The sequence below is a fragment of the Pseudochaenichthys georgianus genome, chromosome 16 (genome assembly GCF_902827115.2).
Source record: "Pseudochaenichthys georgianus chromosome 16, fPseGeo1.2, whole genome shotgun sequence".
Classification (NCBI taxonomy): Eukaryota; Metazoa; Chordata; class Actinopteri; order Perciformes; family Channichthyidae; genus Pseudochaenichthys; species Pseudochaenichthys georgianus.
In genome coordinates this window covers 36,914,595-36,940,865 of record NC_047518.2, presented here as the reverse complement: position 1 = coordinate 36,940,865, position 26,271 = coordinate 36,914,595, and the positions used below count along the sequence as shown (strand labels likewise).

Genomic DNA, 26,271 nt, shown 5'->3' with positions numbered 1-26,271 from the left:
CTTCTTTCGACGCGAAGGAGGAGCGGCTCAACTCTGAGTCCCTCCCTGATGACCGAACTTCTCACCTTATCCCTAAGGGAGACAGCAGCCACCCGGCGGAGGAAACCCATCTCGGCCGCTTGTATCCGCGATCTCGTTCTTTCGGTCATGACCCATCCTTCATGACCATAGATGAGGGTAGGAACGAAAATGGCCCGGTAGACAGAGAGCTTTGCCTTCTGGCTCAGCTCCCTTTTCATCACAACGGTGCGGTAAAGCGACTGCAGTACCGCTCCCGCTGCTCCGATTCTCCGGCCCATCTCACGCTCCATTGTTCCCTCACTCGAGAACAAGACCCCGAGATACTTGAACTCCTTCACTTGGGGTAAGGACTCATTCCCTACTTGGAGTGGACCGTCCATCGGTTTCCTGCTGAGAACCATGGCCTCAGATTTGGAGGTGCTGATCCTCATCCCAGCCGCTTCACACTCGGTTGCGAACCGATCCAGTGAGTGCTGAAGTTCGCAGACCGATTAAGCCATCAGAACCACATCATCTGCAAAAAGCAGTGGTGCAATCCTTAGTCCACCGAACCGCAGACCCCCTCCCCCACGACTACGCCTCGAAATCCGATCCATGTATATTACAAACAGGATTGGTGACAAAGCGCAGCCCTGGCGGAGGCCAACCCTCACCGGAAATGGGTCCGACTTACTGCCGAGGACCCGGACACAGCTCTCGCTTTGGGAGTACAGAGATTGGATGGCCCTGAGTAGAGACCCCCTCACCCCATACTCCCGCAGCACCTCCCACAGTAACTCCCTGGGAACTCGGTCATACGCCTTCTCCAAGTCTACAAAACACATGTAGACCGGATAAGCGTACTCCCAAGCCCCCTCCAGGATCCTTGCGAGAGTAAAAAGCTGATCCGTCGTTCCACGACCAGGACGGAATCCGCATTGTTCCTCCTCAATCTGAGGTTCGACAATCGGCCTGACCCTCCTTTCGAGTACCTTGGAGTAAACTTTCCCGGGGAGGCTGAGTAGTGTAATGCCTCTGTAATTGGCACACACCCTCTGATCCCCCTTTTTAAAAGGGGAACCACCACCCCGGTCTGCCACTCCTTCGGCACTGTTTCCGACTTCCACGCAACGTTGATGAGACGTGTCAACCATGACAGTCCCTCAACACCCAGAGCCTTCAGCATTTCCGGGCGGATCTCATCCACCCCCGGGGCTTTGCCACTGTGGAGTTGTTTGACGACCTCAGTGACCTCCCCCCGGGAGATTGGTGTTGATCCCCCGTCATACTCCAGCTCTGCCTCTAACATAGAGGGCGGAGTTGTCGGGTTCAGGAGTTCCTCAAAGTGTTCCTTCCAACGCCCTAACACTCCATCAGTTGAGGTCAACAACGTCCCATCCTTACTGTACACAGCTTGGATGGTTCCCTGCTTCCCCCTCCTGAGGTGTCGGACAGTTTTCCAGAACAACTTTGGTGCCGCCCGAAAGTCCTTCTCCATGTCTTCTCCGAACTTCTCCCACACCCGCTGCTTTGCCTCGGCCACGGATGAGGCTGCTGCCCTTCGGGCCTGTCGGTACCTTGCAACTGCCTCGGGAGTCCCCCGGGATAACAAATCCCTGAAGGCCTCCTTCTTCAGTCGGACGGCTTCCCTGACCACCGGTGTCCACCAGGAGGTTCGAGGGTTACCGCCCCTTGAGGCACCTAGGACCTTGAGACCACAGCTCCCCGCGCGGCTTCGGCAATAGAGGCTTTGAACACCGACCACTCCGGTTCAATATCCCCAACCTCCACAGGAATGAACGTAAAGCTCCGCCGGAGGTGCGAGTTGAAGGCCTCCTGAACTTGGGCCTCCTCCAGACGTTCCCAGTTCACCCGAACTACACGTTTGGGCTTACCAGGTCTATCCAGAGGCTTCCCCCGCCACTCGACCCAACTCACCACCAGATGGTGATCAGTTGACAACTCTGCCCCTCTCTTTACCCGAGTGTCCAAAACATACGGCCTCAGGTCCGATGATACGATAACGAAATCGATCATGGACCTTCTGCCTAGGGTGCTCTGGTACCACGTACACTTATGAGCATCCTTATGTTCGAACATGGTGTTTGTTATGGCCAATCCATGACTAGCACAGAAGTCCAGTAACAAACCACCACTCCGGTTCAGATCAGGGGGGCCGTTCCTCCCAATCACGCCCCTCCAAGTGTCTCCATCATTGCCCACATGTGCGTTGAAGTCTCCCAGCAAGATTAAAGAGTCCCCTTCAGGAGCCCCATACAGGACTCTTTCCAGGGTCTCCAAGAAGGCCGTATACTCTGAACTGCTGTTGGGTGCATAAGCACACACAACAGTCAGAGTTTTCCCCCCCATAACCCGCAGGCGTAGGGAGGCGACCCTCTCGTCCACTGGGGTAAACTCCAACAACGAAGCACCTAACCGGGGACTTGTGAGTATCCCCACACCCGCCCGGCGCCTCACACCTTGAGCAACTCCGGAGAAGAATAGAGTCCAACCCCTATCCAGAAGTAAGGTTCCAGAGCCGACGCTGTGCGTAGAGGTGAGCCCAACCAGATCCAACTGGTACCGCTCCACCTCCCGCACAAGCACCGGCTCCTTCCCCCCCAGAGAGGTGACGTTCCACGTCCCCAAAGCCAGCTTCTGCCGCCCGGGTCTGGTCCGTCGAGACCCTCCGCTTTCACTGCCACCCTTCTGGCAGCGCACCCGACCCCATTGTTGTTTCCCGTAGGTGGTGGGCCCGCGGGAGGGAGAAGCGGAGGTGTTGCCCACGTTGCCTTTTTGGGCTGGGCCCGGCCGGGCTCCGTGGCAAGCCCGGCCACCAGACGCTCGCCGACGAGTCCTCCTTCTGGGCCTGGCTCCAGAAAGGGACCCCGGGCTTCCTCCGGGCCGGGTATCCTCACTTCTTGTTTTTCCTTTCATGAGGTCTTTTGAACCAATCTTAGTCTGGCCCCTTGCCTGAGACCAATTTGCCATGGGAGACCCTACCAGGAACACAAGGTTCCAGACAACACAGCCCCCAGGTTCATCAGGGCACACAAACCTCTCTACCACGGTAAGGTGCTGGTTCTTCAGAGACTTTGCAAATATAAATAGGTTTATTATTATTATCAACACAGTTATTTTTTTATACATTGAGGTAAATGGTAAATGTGCATGTATGTCGTTCAGTATGCGTTTACAGGTGAATACGTCTGCATTAAATGAAATACTAGCCTCAAAAAGATTAGAATATGATTAATGCAAATAAACTACTTCTAATAATAATCATCATAATCATAATCAATTCAATAATATAAATACTATATTGTTTGATTATAATATAGTTGTAATATAGTCAAGACAAAACATGCTTATGACATGCTCAAAAACTGATATTTCTTAAATCTATATTCAAATGTAGTTCCCTCTGTCAGCAATGTATCAACAACTACACACACATTTCTCTCAGTATTTCTCTGTGTTGTGGTTGAAATAATGATGACTGTTAGGAGTTAAAGGGAGAGGCTGAGCATCACCACGAAATGTGCAAATTGACGAATAAAAGGGGAAAAAATGCTCCATGTTTTTTAGGCTGTAAACTTTAACTGTTATGTAAGCCAACTAGACAGACAGTTTATCACTCTTCCTCCTGTACATTAGCAGATATAAGGGAGGCATAACATACTTGAATGAATGGTAAATAAAGAATTCTGGAAATAACCGCATCTCCATTAGCCTATATGCTATGCAGAGACTGCCTTCTTCATGTCGTGAATTGCAGCTGATGTTTTTTGGCAATTGGCAAAAGTTTGACTAAATACAACATTCGCAAGTTATACGTTTGACTCATGAAGCTCAGCGCAAGTTCAGACAGGAAGACCCATCACTCCGTATTGCACGTCATGGCAATACTCGCTCCTTTCACTAGATGACAGAGAGCGCCACTCCTTAGCCAACCTATCACTTCCCTCCATTCACAAGCCTAATTATCGCACCTGTTAATCCCTCTATATATGCTCTCCCCTTTTCTATCAGCTGTCTTTCAGGTAGTGCAAACAAACCTCCGCGTACGACAAAACTAACCTCAAAGATGTCCAATTCGGACGATTCCGAGGACGAACTCTTCCAGGAGGATCTCAATCCCAGCCCTGACGCTCCGCCCGAGGCAGCTTCCCCCTCCTCAAGCTACCGGCGCCCGAGCACCCGTGCGGGTTCCCGCAGCAGCTCTCATTCAGCAGAGGCAGATCTCCTCACTCTTCAACTGCAGCAGAAGGGCATTTCCCCAGCCCCAGGTACTCTGTCCCAGCTTCGCGAGCTCTCAGACCAAGTAGCAGGCGCCGTCCCCCAGCTCACGCCAGCAGCTCCAGCCGGCCCCTCCGACAGATCGCGGGGCGGCCGAGGCCGCGGGGGTAAGAGGACAAGGAAGTCGCCCCCCCCAGTAGCTCATCCGTCCAAAAAGTCAACTTCCTCCCAGGCTCGCACCATCGCTGACCAGCCCGGAAGCACCTTAAACCAGCCTGGGCTCATAGATACCAGCTTGGCCAACACCCTGCAATCCCTGGCCAAATCCATGCAACAAATCGACGCTCGCCTTCAGTCTATGGAAAGGGCAGCAGCCAGAGCCTCCACTTCATCAACTCACAGGGCTGCGCTTCCGGCCATGGCGCCGCCGGGGTTAATGCCAGTCCAAGCCCCTACATTCCCTCACAGTGTAGCCTCCCCTCATTCCCTGGCTTCCTCCCTCCCAGTCACTCTTTCCACGCCTGCAACGATGCTCATCCGAGGTCCGTATGTCCCAGGCGCAGCCGGCCTAAGATCCCCGCCCTGCTTCAGAAACCACATGGCGGGAGATTCTTCTGATCATTCACCCCTCCACTCCCTTAATATCACTCGCTTAGCAGCGTCTCATCTACTCACCCAGATCCCGTGCTCTTAGAACTATCTTCCCTTAGGGCTCAAACTCATTATTATTTTATTTTTTATTTTTATTAATCAATAAATAGATACAAAATGCATATAAAAAAAAATAAAAAAAAATTAAAATTAAATAAAAACGTTGGTAATCACGCATATAACTGGTGGTGGTGTCATTAGCATATCAGCTCACATATCATTGTCATGTTTTATATCTGGATTCTATTGCATCATCAATCTAAGATCACAGGCACGTTTACACTACAGGTCCTGTCGTGTTACATGGTTATTTCAAGTCACGTTCCACGTGTTCTGACCGAAGGGTCTCCGGCTCGAGTGAGCCAGGACGTGACATCCACGCATTTTTATATTTCATGTTTGACCGGAAGGGTCCCAAGCTCGTGAGCAGGATGTGACATCCATGCATTTTATTTTCATGTTTGACCGGAAGAGTCCCAGGCTTGTGAGCCAGGATGTGACATCCACGCATTTTTATTTCATGTTTGGCCGGAAGGGCTTTTACTTTTCATGTTTGACCGGAAGGGTCTCAGGCTTGTGAGCCAGGATGTGACATCCACGCATTTTTATTTCACGTTTGGCCGGAAGGGCTTTTACTTTTCATGTTTGACCGGAAGGGTCTCAGGCTTGTGAGCCAGGATGTGACATCCACGCATTTTTATTTCACGTTTGGCCGGAAGGGCTTTTACTTTTCATATTTGACCGGTAGGGTCTCAGGCTTGTGAGCCAGGATGTGACATCCATGCATTTTATTTCATGTTTGACCGGAAGGGTCTAAGGCTTGCGTGAGCCAGGATGAATCCATCCATGCATTTTCCCACTCTTAGTCCTACGCTAGTCAATAACATGTTTTCTCTGTCCCCGTATAATTCTCTAATTATATCCATAAACCACCGCAGCTAGTTCGTAAGGTAAGTAACCCAGTACATCTCAATTCTATATATTTCATTATTTTGGGGATTCATCAGATCGGTTCTCCCTTCCCGAATGATATTCCTGCACAACGGGAAACCCCGTATGTCCGGGATGCCCCGTACGTCCGGGAAGCCCTGTACGTCCAGGAAGGATGCCTGAGGCATCAGTACGTCTAAATCCCCACATGTATTAACCTCTCATTTCATCCATAGATTTCCACTGCATCCCACAAGGTAAGATTTCTACACGTTCAGTACTTCATACTTCACTTCTTTTGGGGGTTCATCGGAAACGGTTATTTCCCTTCCCGAATGATATCCTACAAAACCTGGGCCTAATCGCCAAACACCATTTTGTTCTCTTGTTATAAACTGTCATTATGTTTCATTTATATAATGTGACGGATAATAAACATGTATTCCATACATCACGTCTCTCCTGATTGAAATGAAGCTCAGCGCAAGTTCAGACAGGAAGACCCATCACTCCGTATTGCACGTCATGGCAATACTCGCTCCTTTCACTAGATGACAGAGAGCGCCACTCCTTAGCCAACCTATCACTTCCCTCCATTCACAAGCCTAATTATCGCACCTGTTAATCCCTCTATATATGCTCTCCCCTTTTCTATCAGCTGTCTTTCAGGTGTCAACGCGCAACCCTTCGCCTCCTGCTTCCAACTCAGGGCCAAGCTCAACCTTCTCCCTTCCAACCGGACCTAACCACTTATCACCATCACCAGTGTCGAGACCCGGGGGGGTTCATCGGAAACGGTTCTTTCCCTTCCCGAATGATATCCTACAAAACCTGGGCCTAATCGCCAAACACCATTTTGTTCTCTTGTTATAAACTGTCATTATGTTTCATTTATATAATGTGACGGATAATAAACATGTATTCCATACATCACGTCTCTCCTGATTGAAATACAATAACCCACCTTCGAGTGATGCTCTAGTTTCTTCATGTTTTTGTTTTTTTCCCTCTTGCTTGCTCCGGACTGAAACTGTCTTTTTGACATCTCTTCACCTGCACTAGTGGCCGAATCAAAGCCGTGATTGGTCAGATGTCGATTCATTGCAACGGTGTCGGATTACAGACGTGCTCCCCTTGTCACCTCTCACTCTCGCGTATCAGCGGGGGGGGGGGCGCGGGGAACTGTGCACAAGCCGAGCTCATAAGCCGAGGACCCCTGCACGAGGACCCCTGCGCAATGTGAGGCCCCATATAGCCTGCATGATCGGCCTGTAGGGAGGGACGGCCCTGCTGTTGATCGATGTCATTACATTTGTTGAAAAGCACATAAGGACTTGTTTAAGACTCGTTTTGTCAAAGTTTAGGACTTGGACTTGACTTGAACTTGCCCATCCTGACTTGAGACTTGACTTGGACTTGAGCGCAAAGACTTGAGACTTGACTCGGACTTGAGCGCAAAGACTTGAGACTTGACTCGGACTTGCAAAACAATGACTTGGTCCCACCTCTGCTTGCCACTGCCTGCAGATGCCACGAAATGCGCTTGCTGTCTCTCCAATTCAAAGTAACGTCAACGTAGCTGTAATTTATGCTTTGCTTACATGTTCGCATAACTTGGAAGTTTACTGACATTTACATACCTTGTTTGCCTGGCTCAAGTGGTGGCACTGGGGTAGTTGTGTGAGCCACCACTTGAGAATTGTCGTCTTTTTTAAGAAAAAATGTTCTTATGTCCATCTTCAAAAACTCTGAGTCCGACTGACAGTTTATTTTAAACATTGTCACAGCTCACAGGATAGGTACCTGTCAGCCAATAAGACAGATGTTTATTTCCATTCAACTCTCTGGTTGGTCTGGTGTCTTGCCTCTGTTACATTCTCTGAACACGGGAAATTGCATTCCTGCCGTCCTCTCTAGTGTCATGATGAGGTTCAGGTAAAGCACGGTTAATGTATTATATTATTGACTCAATAATATAATACATGACTTTGAGAGTAGGCAATCTAGGTGTAAGGGAAACTTCTGTGTAGCAATGCAGTGGGAGTCACCGACTCACGAAGGAGACACAGGACGAACAGGAGTTCTGATGTCAAACACTGGTAGTTTAATACAAGCATCGGCCGGAGAAATTCACATCACAAGTCACAGCAGCCAAAGGTTCTGACTGCACGGGTGCGTTGTCATGTCAATTCTGATCAGCCTCGCATCTTGGTAGCCCTTTAACTAGTTTACCGAGAGCTAATCAGCATATTGGGGGAAGGTATCCGTGAGCACCTGGAGACACTGAATCACTCATCTGACTATATGGCTCTTGTGACCGAGAGTTGACCGGTCATAAAACTGTTACAAAGCATACACAAGACGGCGGGTAGGCAAACCAATATAGAAACAATTAGACAAACAAACATGAACTCGCAATAAACACCAGCGTGACAGCAAAGTTAATTCAGCTCTATTTAGTCCGAATTAGGAGGTTTTCAGAGGGGGTAGGGAATTATTGAAATGGAGCACCTACTCGCACATCCACCCTTGTACAAGTGCTAAGATCGTGCCTGAAGACCGTCCAAAAGCGATAACTAGCTTATCCTCTTGCGACACCACTAGTTTAGTGGCGCTATGATCCCCCGACCAGGAGAACATAGACTTTTTTCCGCTATCCTTTCTCTCCAAAAACAGCACAGTTAACTGTAGTCCGACACGACCAGCCTATACACCCGCCATCGAGTTCATCACAATGATGAAGCACAGTTTTGTTTCTACGCTTGCCTGCCACTGCCCACCCGTGATCAATTAGCCTATAATTGTATGTATGCACCCCAGATCATCACCAGCTGGTCCAGCGAAGTAGGGAACGCTTCCAAGTAACGTAGGAAATGTTCCTCCAGCAGAGTAGAGAGCTGTGGCGCATCAGGTGATGCACGCACCTCGCGCTGCCCCAGCCTTACCAGCAATGCAGAAGACGGTCACAGACAACGAGTGCTTTTAGACCATCTCGTTTTTAATAGAGATGGCGGTGGTGTGAGTTAAAGCTTATAGACAAAAGCTGTGACTTTCTTCCTCTCAGCTGCACTGCTGCAGCCACCCAGATGCGGGGGGATGTTTACACACACACCCGCGGCTGCTGCTGGTGCCGTGCTCACAGAGGCGATAGGGGGAATATCTCTGGCTGCTTATTTTTAACTGTTGTGTTGGCCGCTGAAACCCCCAGAATTCGGCGATTTGTTCAATACAAATCTTTACATTGCTTTCATACAGAAGCTCCACTTTACTGATGTATTTCTTTAAGGTTACTCTGAACATAAGCTGTGCATGCTTGTATGGCAATTGCGTCCCAAGCAGCATGCACAGAGGCAATCAGCCAAATGTTCATTAACCAAAAATGAAACACAACCGCTCAGTTTCACAAGTAATTTTAGGATACCGTCAATCACAGATTCTGGTAAGGCAATGTCCAAATGTGGATTTGAAATTACACTTACCAGTCTCTGAAGATATGTTGGTATCCTGCCGACAACGCCAATTTGTAAGGGAAACTTCTGTGTAGCAATGCAGTGGGAGTCACCGACTCACGAAGGAGACACAGGACGAGCAGGAGTTCTGATGTCAAACACTGGTAGTTTAATTTCCCATTCCCTAAGACAGATAACAGACTTAGGGTTCGGTCGTAAAACGTCAACAGGCCGAAAGGTCAAATATCTTAAGTAAAGACAAAATTAATCCCTAACACTAGGCATATTAACACAATGAATTAAACATACTTATCACGGCGACGGTGTACTGAGATTTTTTTTATTTTTGCTAGGGGACCCCTTAAGCGGCCGCTTATGTTGCTTAATGGGTCGGGCTGGCTCTGGATAGCAGGGTTGTCCGGCTGGACTGGCTCCGTTGGAGATCACGGTCGTTTATGCTGACTTGTGTTGTGAGAAATCTTTCCATTTTCGATCCGTGTTCACATACTGAGAATTATAACAACATTAGCCAAGTAACAGTTTGCGCTTTAACTTACAACGACCCCTGATAGATCTCGTGAGAATGTGTATAATATTGATACATTTTCATAACAAAACAATGGGGTTGCTATTGTTGGAGCACCACCCAATGGCGGTGGTGGAAGGTTCACCCCTGCTCCGCACGTCCCTTGATGACTGATGAGCTGGTCACATTTACAAAAGAAGGAACTCAAAGCACCAGGATAAAGGTGAAACAATAATCTGTTTTAATGGTAAAAACAACAATACACAATACAGAGCACTCTGCAATAGTACAATACAGAGTGCTCCGGGCTGAATTCTACTACCGTGTGAGATACATCCCAGGACAGTCATTCAGAAGACAGCGCCGATTATGAACATTATGTGGTTAAATACAAATTAAGTGGGAGGGTTTGTGTCGATTGCTCCTCCCTAGCTATTTATTATTGGCGATTTCACTTCTGGGCGAGCTAGCCAGTGAGTTGGCAGTTCTCCATTGGCCGGTTTCACTTCTGGGCGGGACCCTAGGCAATGAGTCAGCAGTTGTTGATTCCATCTGTTGCTCCATCTCCTGTGTGTGTGTGTGTGTGTGTGTGTGTGTGTGTGTGTGTGTGTGTGTGTGTGTGTGTGTGTGTGTGTGTGTGTGTGTGTGTGTGTGTGTGTGTGTGTGTGTGTGTGTGTGTGTGTGTGTGTGTGTGTGTGTGTGTGTGTGTGTGTGTGTGTGTGTGTGTGTGTGTGTGTGTGTGTGTGTGTGTGTGTGTGTGTGTGTGTGTGTCTCTGCCCTCAGTCAGTCCGCCAACAATGATTTGGAGTCATGACAGAACGCACACCCATTCCCCTTTAACGCACACACATCTGTTTAAGCCAACTACTCCAAAATGTTGTGGCAATTTAGTACTCATAACATGAAAGAATAAAACAGATAGAAATCAATAAAACACAAACACAGGTATAGTTGAGCAGTAATTATAGCAATGTTTTCCAAATAGTAGAATTCTACCAGCATGTTTAACGCACTCTCATTTCATCATCCAGCCCCCCACACAAATGTCACATGTTTTTCCCACTGAAAGCTGCATTTGTATATGTTTTAAACGTCATCATCTGATGACATCCATAGCACTAGCTAACTAACAAAGGTTAACTATTCCTATAGCCTCAGGCCTTCCTCTGAACTTCACTCTACCCCAAAGTCAGCTCACTTAGAATGAATGCATCTATTAATAACTCAGAAGGACCATTGTCTCTCTAACTGTGTGACTCAATTCAGAAACACACCAACATCCTTATTGTTTCTTGAAATATCTGGAAACTGTAATTAAAGTATAGTTATATTGAGAAGGTCCAAGAATTGATATAATATTTCCTTCTTGTATTAATCTAAGCTTTCCAGATCATACAGAAAACTCTTACTGAGTTCTGCCCCTGAAAGCACAAAATGACTTTCTGAAAAATACTTTATCAACGTGTAATCATTCTACTCAAGGTAGCAATCACAGGCTGTACTGTACCTTACCTACTCACAAATAGCCCAAAAACCACCTTCTGATTATTAACAAGTCAAGTGGAAGAAAAGACCATTTGCGCTAATCTTCAACTTTCTGCTATAACATGTTACTTTAATACTTCACTATGCCGTTTCTAGGCCAATTGTTGGAGTTGCTATAGCAACTCCAAGCTACCCCCTGGTGCCGCCCCTCCTGCACAGACAAAGGTTTTACACCCGAAAGAAGGGGGCCTCATGCTGTGAGTGTGACTACAGACGGAGCTGTACTGCATAGTGGTTGGGCCATATTCTCCACCCACATTCCGGTGGTGGTTACATCACACACACTCACAGACACAAAACTGTGTTGTGTGAATCACTGTTCATCTTCAAGGAGGTCGCAAGCATGGAGTCAACTGAGGGTTTTGTGTAGTATCAGTTGGGCTTACCCCACATGCACCACTTGATCGCGGTGCTCTGTGTTGTTGCCGTTGTTTATAAGTTGACAATCTTGCTCGCCCAAAGAAGAGCTGCGAAGCAAATTATGGAATTGTTTCCAGGACCACCGTCGCACTGGCTCTTTGGACATCTAAAGGAGGTAACGTGTATAATGACTGCTCAGTGCAAGAAGCAAGTAATAATAATAATGTATTAATAATAATAGAATCAGAAACAGGTTCATTGTCAAGTAGGTTAACATATTCGAGGAATGTGCCTTTGTGTGCATGGTGCATACATAAACACAGTTAAAGAGGAACAAAAGTAAGAAAAAAAAAAAAAAAAAAAAACTAATAAAAAAAACTATTATTTGCGTTAAGATATAGAAAATGATTTACACTCAATCTGGATATACCAAGAAACTACGTACAATATATTATTGCAAAGTTCTCAGAATAATACAATAAAATATGTGCAGTATTGTTATGGGAAGTGGAAAGCTGTCTGATACTAAGAGAGGTAGCTTGTGAACAATTGTGCAAAATATTAGAAGGGTTCTGCAGAACTGGCAATACAAACACTACATTGAAGTTAACCTTCTTGTGCCACTGGACTTTTTAGATCACAGGAGAAATACCACCTATAACAAAAATCAGAGTCAGATTGTTTTGAGTTCATATCTACAAAATACATGACTGAGCTCCTTGTAGTTTCTGGCATACAATGTATTTCTTATTGAAGTTTGACAGTTGCAACACTTTGTGCATTTCTCTCAGTTAATCAATGTGTTTGCTAACCACCAATACCATTTTAAAATGATTAAATGTGATATATAATGTGTTTATTTCCATGGGAAAATAGTAATTTCAGCCGCAGATATAGAATGTGTCTTCCTGTCCTCACTCTAGCATGTTTCTGATCAGAGGAATAAGAATGAATGCAACCACTGCAAGTCCACTGAGACAGATGTAACATTTGTGATATTGGGCTATAGAAATAAACATTGATTGATTGATGAACCGTCCCTTTTTGCAGCGTCCCCAGTGTTGCAACTGTCAAAGGTCATCCCCAGTCTCATCATGTGCCAACAGACTCAGATTTGCAAAAAGAAAAGCCTGCGAAAAAAGGAAATTCAAAGCGTATTCATATGTTATTATTATTGGTGTTATTTAATTTGGGTTGTCACTGATTTGAACTTCTTTACATTTATTTAAGTAACAATTTGGATGCAATTAAGCCTTAAACTTAGCCGTTGAGTATTAGTTTATAGAGCATCACAACTCAGGGGATAACTTTGTCCTCTTCAGGCTCCAGCATATTGGTTAAGCTTAACCTATGTTTTTTATGTTTTTACTTTCAGTTTAAACAGGATGGGTCGGACTTGAAAAAGATTGTGAAATGGGGACAGCAGTACCCTTATGCTTTCCCGATGTGGTTTGGTCCCCTTGTTTGTTTCCTCAACATTCACCATCCAGACTATGTGAAGACTATATTGGCATCTACAGGTGTGTGAGCCATTGTTTTATATCTTTACTGAAGTCATAAACCTTTACAATGTAGGCGTTAAGTTAAATTCATCTTTTGACTATGCTTTTTACTACGTCGTATACATGTAGACTCATATTGGTTTATTATCTGCATTTCAATAAACAAAGGTCAATGTAACATAATCTGTAATTGTTTGTTTCGTAACAGAGCCAAAAGATAATATGGCATATACTTTTGTTAAGCCTTGGATTGGTAAGATTGCTTTTACTTTCTCCTACAGCATATGTTGGCTTACTGCGCAGTATTTCCTGTTAAGCTGCTTGCCTCGCTGACACATACTGCCTCTGTCTGTCTTCAGGTGATGGCTTATTGGTGTCTGAAGGTCAGAAGTGGTTTCGCCACAGAAGGCTCTGGATCCCAGGTTTCCATTATGAAGTTTTGAAATCCTACGTAAATCTGATGTCAGACTCTGTTAAAACCATGCTGGTACGTTAATGACAATCTTTTTGTTTATAAAATCAGTGTCTGTTTTTTTGCCAAGTTGCATTTCACATATTGTACAAGGAAAATGCTTTTGTGTAAAGTGCTATAATAAGTAGTCAATGGTGAAGTGATGTGGAGGAAATATAGGCTTAGGCTTTCCAGATGCTGCAGCTATTTCATGTCAAAGTTGTTCCAGCTAAGTGTGTTGAAGTTTGTTCCACGTCCTGCTGAGACCTCACATCTGTTCTTTCACTGTTGCCAGGACAAATGGGAGAGTTATGCAACAACCAATGAGTCCTTTGAATTGTTTAACCACGTGAGCCTTATGACACTGGACAGCATCATGAAGTGTGCGTTCAGCTACAACAGCAACTGTCAGACCGAGAGGCGAGTCCATACAAACGTTTTCCCGCGATTCACAATTACAGGTTGTCTCAGTTGTCTGAACTGTTTGTCTACGTTCTTATTTCAGCGGAACAAATGAATACATCAAGGCAGTCTATGAGCTCAGTAATTTGATTGACCTGCGGGTCAGGACGTTTCCATACCACAATGACCTCATTTTCTACCTCAGCCCACATGGCTTCAGACTAAGAAAAGCATGCAAGGTGCAAGCCTGATGAAATTAATCATCTAAATAAAATTCAAGACTGCCTTAAGGACTTAAAAACGTGGATGACCTTAAACTTTTTGATGTTAAACACGACCAAAACTGAAGTTATTGTACTTGGCCCGAAGAATCTACGAAACAAATTATCTAAAGACATACTAACTATGGATGGCATTAATTTGGCCTCCAGTGAGACTATAAGGAATCTTGGTGTTATATTTGATCAGGATTTATCCTTTAACGCCCACATAAAATCAATTTCAAGGACCGCCTACTTCCATCTACGTAACATTGCAAAAATCAGGCATATCTTGCCTCAAAACGATGCAGAGAAACTAGTCCATGCATTTGTTACTTCTAGGCTGGATTATTGTAACTCTTTATTATCAGGGAGTACTAAGAAGTCAATCAAGTCGCTTCAGCTGATTCAAAATGCTGCGGCTCGTGTACTAACCAGAGTTAGGAAAAGGGACCACATTACTCCTGTTCTGGCTGCCTTACACTGGCTCCCTATAGAACACAGGATAGAATTTAAAATTCTTCTTCTCGCCTACAAAGCCCTTAATGGGCAGGCGCCATCTTACCTTAAAGAACTCATTATACCCTACTGTCCTACTAGGGCATTGCGTTCCAAGAATGCAGGGTTGTTGGTTGTTCCTAGAATCTTTAAAAGTACAATGGGAGCCAGAGCCTTTTCTTATCAAGCTCCACATTTGTGGAATCAGCTTCCAGTTTGTGTTCGGGCGGCAGACACCCTATCCGTTTTTAAGAGTGCGCTTAAGACCTTCCTTTTTGATAAAGCTTATAGTTAGGGCTGATTAGATTCAGCCCCTAGTTTTGCTGATATAGGCTTAGTTTGTCGGGGGACATCTTACTTCTTCCTTCTCTCTATCTATACCCGTGTACACTCATGTTCCGATTAACCCAGCTTCCCCAAATGTCTTTCTTTTTGGTGTCTATATACGCTGGGATCCGGAGTCATGGATGATCCTGCGGTCCTGTGTCCTGGATCGCGAGCGCTGGATCTTGAGTCGTGGCTGTGGTCCTGGATCATAGGTCCTGGATGGATATCCTCGTGGATTCATCTTCCTATTATACACACATGCATTTCCAAACATTTGGACTACCTATGTTGCAAATGTATTATCTTTTCAATTTACACACGGCATCTATTGCACGTCTGTCCGTCCTGGGAGAGGGATCCCTCCTCTGTTGCTCTCCCTGAGGTTTCTCCCATTTTTCCCTTTAAACTGGGTTTTCTTTGGAAGTTTTTCCTTGTACGATGTGAGGGTCTAAGGACAGAGGGTGTCGTATTGTCATACTGATATTCTGTACACACTGTGAAGACCACTGAGACAAATGTAACATTTGTGATATTGGGCTATATAAATAAACATTGATTGATTGATTGATTGATTGATTGATTGAAGGTGGCTCACAGTCACACAGGTAAGATGTTCACAGATATTACCTTCATCATGACAATCTAAAACTGAATTTAGCTTGCCCATACATCGAAATTGTATAGGCTCTAAACTGTAGGTTTATGGTTGCTGCATTTTAAGAGTTACTGGGGATATGCTCATTCATTATTCTCTTATTTTGAAGGGGAAGTCATACGAAAGAGGAAAGAAGCACTCAAGGAGGAGAACGAGCTGGATCGCGTACAGGGAAAGAGAAACGTGGACTTTCTGGACATCCTTCTCTTAGCGAGAGTATGTTATGTCTTATGTGCCATTTATTGAATTCACAAAATGAGACACTTCTGATCAATGAAAAAAAACAACATACGTAAAAACTGCAATTGTCAAAGCAGTAAGCTCTCTATAGAGATAATGAATTAATAATCGTGATCATTTTAGTAATGAGATATTTAAAGCATGAACAGTCTTAAGTTGTCGCACATTAAAAAAGCGTAGTTGTGTCATGTTTATAACTTGAGATGATGCAAATATTATACTGTATGTGTTTAACCTGCAAGGGGCAAAAAACTAGGGCAAAAGGAAACGCAGAAGGTTTTTCGAATGAGCATTGATATGCTGAGCATGAGGCCACTGGTTAATGGCCACTGGTACAAATGCAACAGTCTGGTTATTTTTACTTTTATGAGGGACTCATGAGCAGCAACGTAACAGTTATACATTTCTGTTGTGCACATATAATCAATATATATACACAATAAGATAATCAAGGACACCTCTGTAACTCAGTAACTAAAATGGCAATGATTCCTTTCTTTCCAAACAGAGTTGACCTGTAAAAGGAGCCAACAGACATTAGCTGTTTCTGTGCCAATTCCAATAGGCCTACAATTTGTACGGTTTTTAATTGGAGTAGTAGTAGTGTCACATTAAGACATAATATGTTGATTACTCATGTTTTAAGTTTGCCTTTTATTTAAGGATGAGAACAAACAGGGTATGTCAGATGAAGATATACAAGCAGAAGTGGACACCTTCATGTTTGAGGGCCATGACACTACAGCCAGTGCCATGTCCTTCATCCTCTACTCTCTGGCCTGCCACCCAGAGTACCAGAAGATGTGCCGGGATGAGGTCCTTCAAGCCCTGGATGGCAAGGACACCATGGAGTGGTAGACTTACATTTGAAAACAATGCAAATGTATCTCAGTGCTGCCAATTGTTGAACTAACATTTGTCTGTTTACTTTTTAGGGAGGATCTCAGTAAAATTCCATACACTACAATGTTCATAAAAGAGTCCCTCCGCCTTTACCCTCTGGTACCAGGAATGTCCAGAATCACCACCAAGACCATTACCTTTTTTGATGGAAGAACTTTGCCTGCAGGTTTGGCTTTAATGGTTATTTGCAGATGAATGTGAATAAAACACCATACAGTTGAATGCATCAAACGTGTATACCCTTTGGTAAAAGGTAAAGGTTAACTTTTTAGTTAACGATTAACAGTTATTTTTATTGAGTCAAGCTTGCACAAATGAACCTGTTAACCTTCATGGTTTGAATTATAGCAGCAGGTTTGCAAAATTGTCTCAAACATAATATATGAATTGTTTTTCCCTGCACAATCTTATTACAAATACATTTTGTTTTGCTCTTATTTGTATGGAGTCATATTGCAACAAGTGTGTATTCGCTTCACAGGAATGCAACTGTCTGGGAAAACCCTGAAGTAAGTAAAGAAGATCATTCTGTGGAAGAATTTTTAAATGTGTAAGCTCACATGTGCCCATAAAAGTAAACCTATGATACTTGTACATAAAATGTTTTTAAATCATTTTTTTAATTTTCATTTAATCGTTTATTTGAATAGGGACAATGCACACTAATGAACACTTTAGACAAATAATGCTTCAAGTGTAAATATGCCAGATTTGAGCTTTGAGCTAATTTCCATCCGTAGTCCCTGACATACAACATATAAGAACATGACATTTGTAAACATAGCAACAAATAAATACATGATATGCAAAAGAGCAAGAGCAGCACACACAAGTATTTACCACATGGCAGTACACTATAGCAGCAACGACATATTAAAGGTGGGGTAGGTACGTTTGAGAAACCGGCTCGAGATACACTTTTTGTTATATTCCATGGAATGCTCTTAAAATCCTGATAGCAATGAATATCTGAAGTACTTTGACAAGAAATCCATAAAGAAATGTATTATGAACCGAGATACAGGACGCAGGACCCAAAAGCAGGATTCGGAGACAGATGTCCAAAAATAGAATGTTCTTTAATCACAAACTAAATCGTACTTTCACAAAAAATAGAAAGTAGATAAAAAGCCAAAACAAAGTTGTACAGCAACACAAAAACTCACTTGACAAAAGGTCTAAATCTTAAGGTAGTATCAGGAGTCAAAAGGCCTGGGTGCTCACGACATGAAACATAACGAACTGACAAAGGAACAAAGAAACACCAGGGCTATATATAGGTGAGGAGGATGGGCACAGGTGAAAACAATCAGGGCAGGGCCAAGCAATCTCACGGGCGGGAAACACACAAAGGCAGGAACTGTGGGATCTGAAATGACAGGAAAGATTACTTTCAAAATAAAAACATAACTAAACCTAACATATCTGTTGAGTCACAACATTACCCCCCCCCTCTAGGGACGTCTCCTGACGGCCCAGGCAGATTAGGATGTTGCCTGTCGAAATCCCTGATCAACTCCTGATCCACAACGTAGCGAGACGGGATCCACATCCTATTCTCTGCTCCATAGCCTTTCCAGTCAACGAGGAACTGCCTGCCACGTCCCCTTCTCCGGACTGCCAGCAGTTTCTTGACTGTATAAATAAGGCCACCATCAACCATTCTGGGGGGTGGCGGAGGTTTAGTTGCGGGCACCAAACTGCTTTCCTTGACAGGCTTGATCTTCCCAACGTGGAATGTAGGGTGGACCCGCAGGGATCTGGGGAGTCGCAGGCGCACAGACACAGGGTTCACGATCTTCGTTATTGGAAAGGGACCAACAAACCTGAGGGAAAATGTTCTTGAAGCGACATGGAGGGCTAGATCTTTTGTGGACAACCACACATTCTGCCCAGGCTGGTACACTGGAGCTGGCCGGCGGTGTCGGTCAGCCCCCCTTTTCATTGAAGAAGAACTCCTTAGAAGGGTTCGACGGGCAACGTCTGACCAGGGCATGTGCAGACGGGACCAAGACCTCCTTTTCAGTCTCAGCAAACACGGGTGGTTGGTAGCCAAAGACGCACTGGAAGGGAGTCGTACCAGTGGCAGAGGTAGGAAGAGAATTGTGGGCGTATTCCACCCAGGTTAGATGCTTGCTCCACGATGAGGGATTCTGAGCCACCAAGCACCTCAGACATGTCTCCAACACTTGATTTAATCTCTCCGTTTGTCCGTTGGACTGGGGGTGATACCCAGAGGAGAGGCTAGCGGTGGCTCCAATGAGACTGCAGAACTCCTTCCAGAACTTGGAAACAAACTGTGGGCCCCGGTCTGACACAATATCCCTGGGAAATCCATGTATCCGGAATACATTGACCATCATAATTTCCGCCGTTTCCTTGGCCGAGGGTAGCTTGGTCAATGGAATAAAATGAGTCATTTTTGAAAAACGATCTACCACTGTTAGTACAGTGGTATTGCCTTGAGACACCGGGAGTCCAGTAACAAAGTCCATGGATATGTCAGACCAGGGCCGTTGGGGAATGGGCAACAGCTGCAGCAACCCAGCCCGAGGCATGGAAGAGGTTTTGCTGCAAGCACAAACAGGACAGGCATTCACATATTCACCAACATCTTTAGCCATGGACGGCCACCAGAAACGCTGCTTAAGTGCGAACATGGTTCCTCTAATCCCAGGATGACAAGTGAGCAAGGACGTGTGAGCCCAGTGAATGATCTTGGAGCGTAAGGGCACTGTAACAAACAGCCTATTAGGTGGACACTCACTAGGTGCTGGACTCTCAACATTTGCTTGCTGCACCTCTTTTTCTATCTGCCAAGTTACCGCTCCTACCACACGGTTCAGTGGTAGGATGGGTTCTGGTTCCTTGGCAGCAGGCTCAGGGTCAAACAGACGGGACAAGGCATCTGGCTTGGTGTTCTGGGAGCCAGGTCTAAATGACAAGATAAAGTCAAAACGACTGAAAAAAAGTGTCCATCTAGCCTGGCGTGAATTCAGTCTCTTAGCCTTTTTCATGTATTCGAGGTTCTTATGGTCTGTCCATACCAGGAACGGCTGAGCGGCCCCCTCTAGCCAATGTCTCCACTCCTCCAAGGCTTGTTTCACTGCCAGTAGTTCACGATTGCCCACGTCGTAGTTCCTTTCCGCTGAGGACAATTTACGGGAGAGAAAAGCGCAGGGATGATCCTTTGCAGCCTGCCGAGAGAGAACTGCCCCCACACCGAGGTTAGAGGCATCCACCTCTACCACGAACTGTCGAAGTGGATCTGGGATGGTGAGGATGGGAGCAGAGGTGAACATCTCCTTTAGAGCTTGAAAAGCGTTAGCAGCTTTGGAGTTCCATTCAAACGGGACATGAGGAGAGGTAAGTACATGTAGCGGGGAAGCAATAGAACTGAAATTTCTGATGAAACGTCTATACAAATTTGCAAACCCCAGAAACTGCTGTCGTTTTTTCCTGTTGACAGGAACTGGCCACTCGGCCACAGCACTGACCTTGGCAGGGTCCATCTTTAGTTGACCGGGGGCAATGATGAAACCCAGGAACGATGTGGTTTGGACATGGAACTCGCACTTCTCTGCTTTAACATAAAGTTGGTTCTGTAGCAGGCGGTCGAGGACTTGACGGACATGCTGCTGGTGGGTTATGTTGTCAGGAGAAAAAATCAAAATGTCATCAAGATATACAAACACAAACTTATTCAGGAAGTCCCCCAACACCTCATTTATGAGGGCCTGAAATACTGCCGGTGCGTTTGTCAAGCCAAAAGGCATCACTAGGTACTCATAGTGTCCACTAGGTGTGTTAAATCCAGTCTTCCATTCGTCCCCCTCCCTGATTCTCACCAAATGATAAGCATTCCTTAAATCCAGTTTGGTGAAAATGTTGGCGTCTTGCAAAAGTTCAAAGGCGGAGGAGATGAGTGGGAGAGAGTACCTGTTTTTGATGGTGATTGCGTTCAGAGGGCTGTAGTCTATACAGGGCCGGAGTGATCCATCTTTTTTGTCTACGAAAAAGAAGCCCGCTCCCGCCGGTGACGAGGAAGGGCGAATGAGTCCGGCCTGCAAGGAGGTCTCAATATAATTGTTCATGGCCTCCCTTTTGGGTCCGGAAAGAGAGTAGAGGCGACCCTTGGGAATTGGGGAGCCAGGTACCAAGTTTATTGCACAGTCATTAGGCCTATGTGGTGGCAGGGCAGTGGCTCGGGCTTTACTAAAAACCTCCTTTAGGTCCCAATAGCAACTGGGCACCTTGGACTTGTCAGGGAAATCTTGCTCCTGTACTTGGATAGCCTCAGTCATTTCTGTACATGCAATCCTTCTAGCATGGGGAGTGTTGTCATCAGTCTTATTGTCTCTCAAACAGAAATGCTTGCAGTCCTCTCCCCATCCCTTAACTCTCCCAGATCTCCAGTCTATGTGTGGGTTGTGCTTGACTAACCATGGGTAACCAAGAATAAGTGGATGCTGAGCAGAGTCAAATAAATGGAAAGTCATGTGTTCAGTATGTGTTGCATTTACGGTTACTTCAATGGGCATAGTACAGTGGGTAACGGTAAACAATAACCGACCATCCAGAGCAGAAGCCTTTAACGGTTGCGTCAAAGGAATTACCCCACAGTTCCACTTATTGGCCAACCCCCAATCCATTAAACTTTAATCCGCACCAGAGTCTATGAGAACCCCCTGAGTTAAAACATGTCTGTCTATTTTTACTTGTACCTGTGTCAAGATACGAGGAGGGAATCCAGATGACAGTCGGCTCACCAGGGTCCTCCTCATCCCTGATGAGCCCGATCTTTTGCTGTACATGAAGCCAGGAGGTGCCCCTGCTCCCCACAGTAAAAACACCTGCCCTCCTGAATGCGCCGAAGACGTTCCTCCGGAGTCAACTTAGCCCGACCCAACTGCATGGGCTCCTCTGAGACACTAGGGAGCACTCTTCTCTCAGGAGGAGTATCGGTAGGCTTGGTGTGTCCCCTTGGTGTCGAGGCAGACGTGCCACACTCTTGAACCTTTCTTTTTGTCTTTCGGCCAGTCTATTGTCTATTCGAACTGCCAGTGCAATGATAGAATCCAAGTCTTCTGGGAGGTCCAAAGGTATTAACTGGTCTTTAATGGAATCCGAAAGACCAGACAAAAAGGCGTCGAGCAGTGCTGCAGAATTCCAGCCACTATCTGCTGCAAGGGTCCTGAACTCAATGGCATAGTTCGATACTCTGTGTTGACTCTGCTTAATCTGCATCAGTGCTCTGGCTGCCTCCCTTCCAGGAGCCGTGCGATTAAACACCTTGGTGAGAGTGTCTGTAAATACATCCAGAGAATTACAGGGAGATGAATCTCTCGCCCATTCGGACGTAGCCCAGGCCGCTGCTCTCCCCGTTAAGTGGCTCACCATGAAGGCCACTTTGGAGTGATCAGTGGGGAATGCAGCAGGGTTATATTTAAAATGGAGATCACAATGAACAATGAAAGGGCGGCAGTCACCGGAATCTCCGGAGAATCGCTCTGGAGATGCCAGACGAGGCGGTGGAGCATGGAGTGGCACATGGTCAGCTGGAACAATAGGTGTGTCAGCAACAGCAGGAGGCTGAGGGGATGAACCAGCTTCCAGGTGAGCGAGGACACGGTGCAGCTGTTCGGCAAGGTGATTCACCTGAGTATTGACTGAGGCTTGAAAGTTTTCCTGACGGCCGGTCAGTTCCTTCACCCCCAGGTTGATGGCGCCCAGCTGCTCCTCATTCTGGTGTAGTCTTGTTCCTTGAGCTCGCAGAGCTATCTTCACTGTCTCTGAATCCGCTGGGTCCATATTTTGGTCAGTTCGTACTGTTATGAACCGAGATACAGGACGCAGGACCCAAAAGCAGGATTCGGAGACAGATGTCCAAAAATAGAATGTTCTTTAATCACAAACTGAATCGTACTTTCACAAAAAATAGAAAGTAGATAAAAAGCCAAAACAAAGTTGTACAGCAACACAAAAACTGGGTTTTTGGGTGTCATCTGTGGAACCCGTAGTACTGTAAAAAGCACGACCAATCATCTGAGCCGGCCCGGCTAAAATAACTGGATGGCCTACCTGCCTGTCAGCCTTCCATCTGTGCACAAACTGATCTCGTTGCCCTCATTGGTCGTGTTCGTGTGTGTTGGAGGAGGGGCTCTGTAAGGAAGTGGCAGATTTTTTCCAGTTGTATATTTTCAAATTCTAGCGCACTCGAGCTGGTTTCTACAAAATGACCTACCCCACCTTTAGAGAGATTGTGATTAATGCCACACTGGTGTTTGTTTTTACATATTGTGTCAACCCAGGTCTTTGACCCACTGTGTTTTCTCCCGGAGAATGTTTCCAAGAGGCCTCCTCACGCATTCGTGCCCTTCTCTGCTGGGCCAAGGTTTGTCCTCATATGATACCGTGTGACTAGCTCACAAAAAATAGGGCTACAGCTAAGTTTACAAGACATTACAATACAATAGCTACCTATGTTGCAAATGTATTATCTTTTCAATTTACACACGGCATCTATTGCACGTATGTCCGTCCTGGGAGAGGGATCCCTCCTCTGTTGCTCTCCCTGAGGTTTCTCCCATTTTTCCCTTTAAACTGGGTTTTCTTTGGAAGTTTTTCCTTGTACGATGTGAGGGTCTAAGACAGAGGGTGTCGTATTGTCATACTGATATTCTGTACACACTGTGAAGACCACTGAGACAAATGTAACATTTGTGATATAGGGCTATATAAATAAACATTGATTGATTGATTGAATAGCCCTGCAGTAAAAACACATTTGGCAAACACAAAGGGCTTACTGAAAGGCTGTTGCCATATCTTCTTGTCCAACCTATTCCAATATTATGTAAATCAAAAATATATATATCATTTGGTATTGACTGTTCATCTGATTTACATAACCTTAAGTGCTGTCTTCCTATATGATGTTACTTTAAAGCTTAATTTGTCCCCATATTCCTCTCATTGGTGCTCTTTTCCTCTCTCAGAAACTGCATTGGTCAGAACTTTGCCATGAATGAGCTGAAAGTGTCAACAGCGCTGACACTGCAGAGATACCATCTGATCGAGGACCCGACGCAAACACCACAGATAGTTCCTCGACTGGTGCTTCGTTCACTTAATGGCCTCCACATCAAAATAAAACCTGTAGACCCATGAGTGAAAATGGAAATAACTGTTGAAAAAAAAGTCCGAGTGTCCGAGTCGAGTCATCATTACCTGTGTTCGAGTCCATGTCACCTAGGAGGAGTCCAAGTCAAGTCTTCATGTATTAACCTTCGTGGATATATGTGTTGAAATGTAGCTGCTCCTCTTCATTGCTTTTATCCTGTCATGTTATACTAATCTGTCTATTGAACTGCTATGAAGCGAGTTTGGCTACAATTCTTGTAATAGGTGCTATACAAATATAAAGCGTATTACTAATATTAAAGGTGGGGTAGGTAAGTTTCAGAAACCGGCTTGAGTGCACTAAAATTTGAAAGTACACAGCCGAAAAGAATCCGCCCCTTCCTTCAGACTTCCTTATGCTACGTTCACACCGGACGCGATGCGACGTTTGGGGACGGCGCGATTACATGTAAAGTCAATGCAGAGACACGATCAGACGCGAATTCGCTCCAACGGCGTGCATGAAGCGGTGAATGAGGCGTGAATCACGCGATTGAGGCGATTGAAGGGGGCCGCGTCAAACGCGAGAGTTCAATTTTTTCAACTCGGGCGTCAAATTCACGTGACGCGTTCTCGCGGAAGCCAATCAGCGGTGAGGATCTCAGCCTGACGTCACTGACGTTCAACCAGAAAACATCAGCCATTAGCTGTTAGCAGTTAGCACACAGAGATCACAGCTCCTCATATCTGTTCAGAAACTTTACAAAAGTTAAACAAGTACAAACCACAGACTGTCTGTGTCATGGCGAATACAGTCACTGGTTTATTTATGTCTGTAGGCCGTTGTTATGAGTGTGAAGTGAGCATATACAACGTTAGCTTAGCCTAGTCGACCCAATCTCCATTCAGAAAACAAGCATTCTAAAAGGTTTTTCGCCTGCCGTCTGTCTGCAGACTTGTCAAAGCATTAATTCATGGTTTTTACTAACCGGTATCAGTATGTTGTTACGTCGGCATAATTTAGAAACGTGTATTACAATTTAATCACGGAAAAATATGTTCATTTTGTTGTAGTAGCTCCCGAGCCAGCGCGTCTTGTTTGAATGATGCGAGTAAACACAGCTGGCAGCCGCGGTGAAAGTCGAGCGACTAGAGCGATGCGATAGGAACGTTTAGAGCGAAGCGAATATTCGCATCGCGTCCGGTGTGAACGCAGCATTACAGAGCACCTCCTCCAACACACATGAACGCGCACATGACGTCAGCAGACTGGTGAAAGTGGCCGCCTGTTGCTGTTGAGTCATTGAAGTACTGTTGCAATGCATGCCCAATGACGGCATGCCCAATGAGGGCACGAGATACATTTGTGCATGCACGAGATGGAAGGCTGACAGACAGAGCGGCTAAACGGATTGGTTGTACTTTTTACAGTACTACGGCTTCCACAGATGACATTTTTGTATGGATTTTTTGTCAAAGCACTTAAGATATTCATTGCTATCGGGATGTTAAGAGCATTCCATGGAATATAATAAAAAGTGTATCTCGAGCCGGTTTCTGAAACTTACCTACTGTAACAGAGCACTCCGGGCTCCCCGCTCCACTGCCGTGCGATACAGATATCGGGACCAGCCAGTCAGCAACAGGGGGCATTTGGCATGAATAAACAACAGTATATATGGACATTTTGGGGCGGAGAGTCACTGCTTATCTTCCACTGGATTATACTCCTTTAATTTCCCAGGGAAGGTTTCACACAAACTATTCTTTCTCAAACAATCAAACATTGTACACAGATATATTAGTATCAAACATTGTACACAGATATATATTAGTATTTGAGATTATATTGGCCCCAAAAAGAACCTTGAAAAGGACATGTGTGTGTGTTTGGTAAGAGGAAGTGTGTGTGTGTGTGTGTGTGTGTGTGTGTGTGTGTGTGTGTGTGTGTGTGTGTGTGTGTGTGTGTGTGTGTGTGTGTGTGTGGGTGTGGGTGTGTGTGTGCGTGTGTGTGTGTGTGTGTGTGTGTGTGTGTGTGTGTGTGTGTGTGTGTGTGTGTGTGTGTGTGTGTGTGTGTGTGTGTGTGTGTGTGTGTGTGTGTGTGTGTGTGTGTGTGTGTGTGTGTGTGTGTGTGTGTGTTGATATCTTGGTCAGGGAGTGCATTGTGTGTGTGTCAGGGTGTCTGGGAAAGTGTATGTGTGTGTGTGTGTT

At 45.5% G+C, this 26,271-nt stretch overlaps 1 pseudogene; it reads left to right on the top strand.

Annotated features, from left to right (window-relative positions):
* The first annotated feature begins 11,535 nt into the window (after nucleotides 1-11,535).
* LOC117460906 (cytochrome P450 4B1-like) lies at nucleotides 11,536-26,124 on the top strand (annotated as a pseudogene).
* The last annotated feature ends 147 nt before the right edge of the window (nucleotides 26,125-26,271 follow it).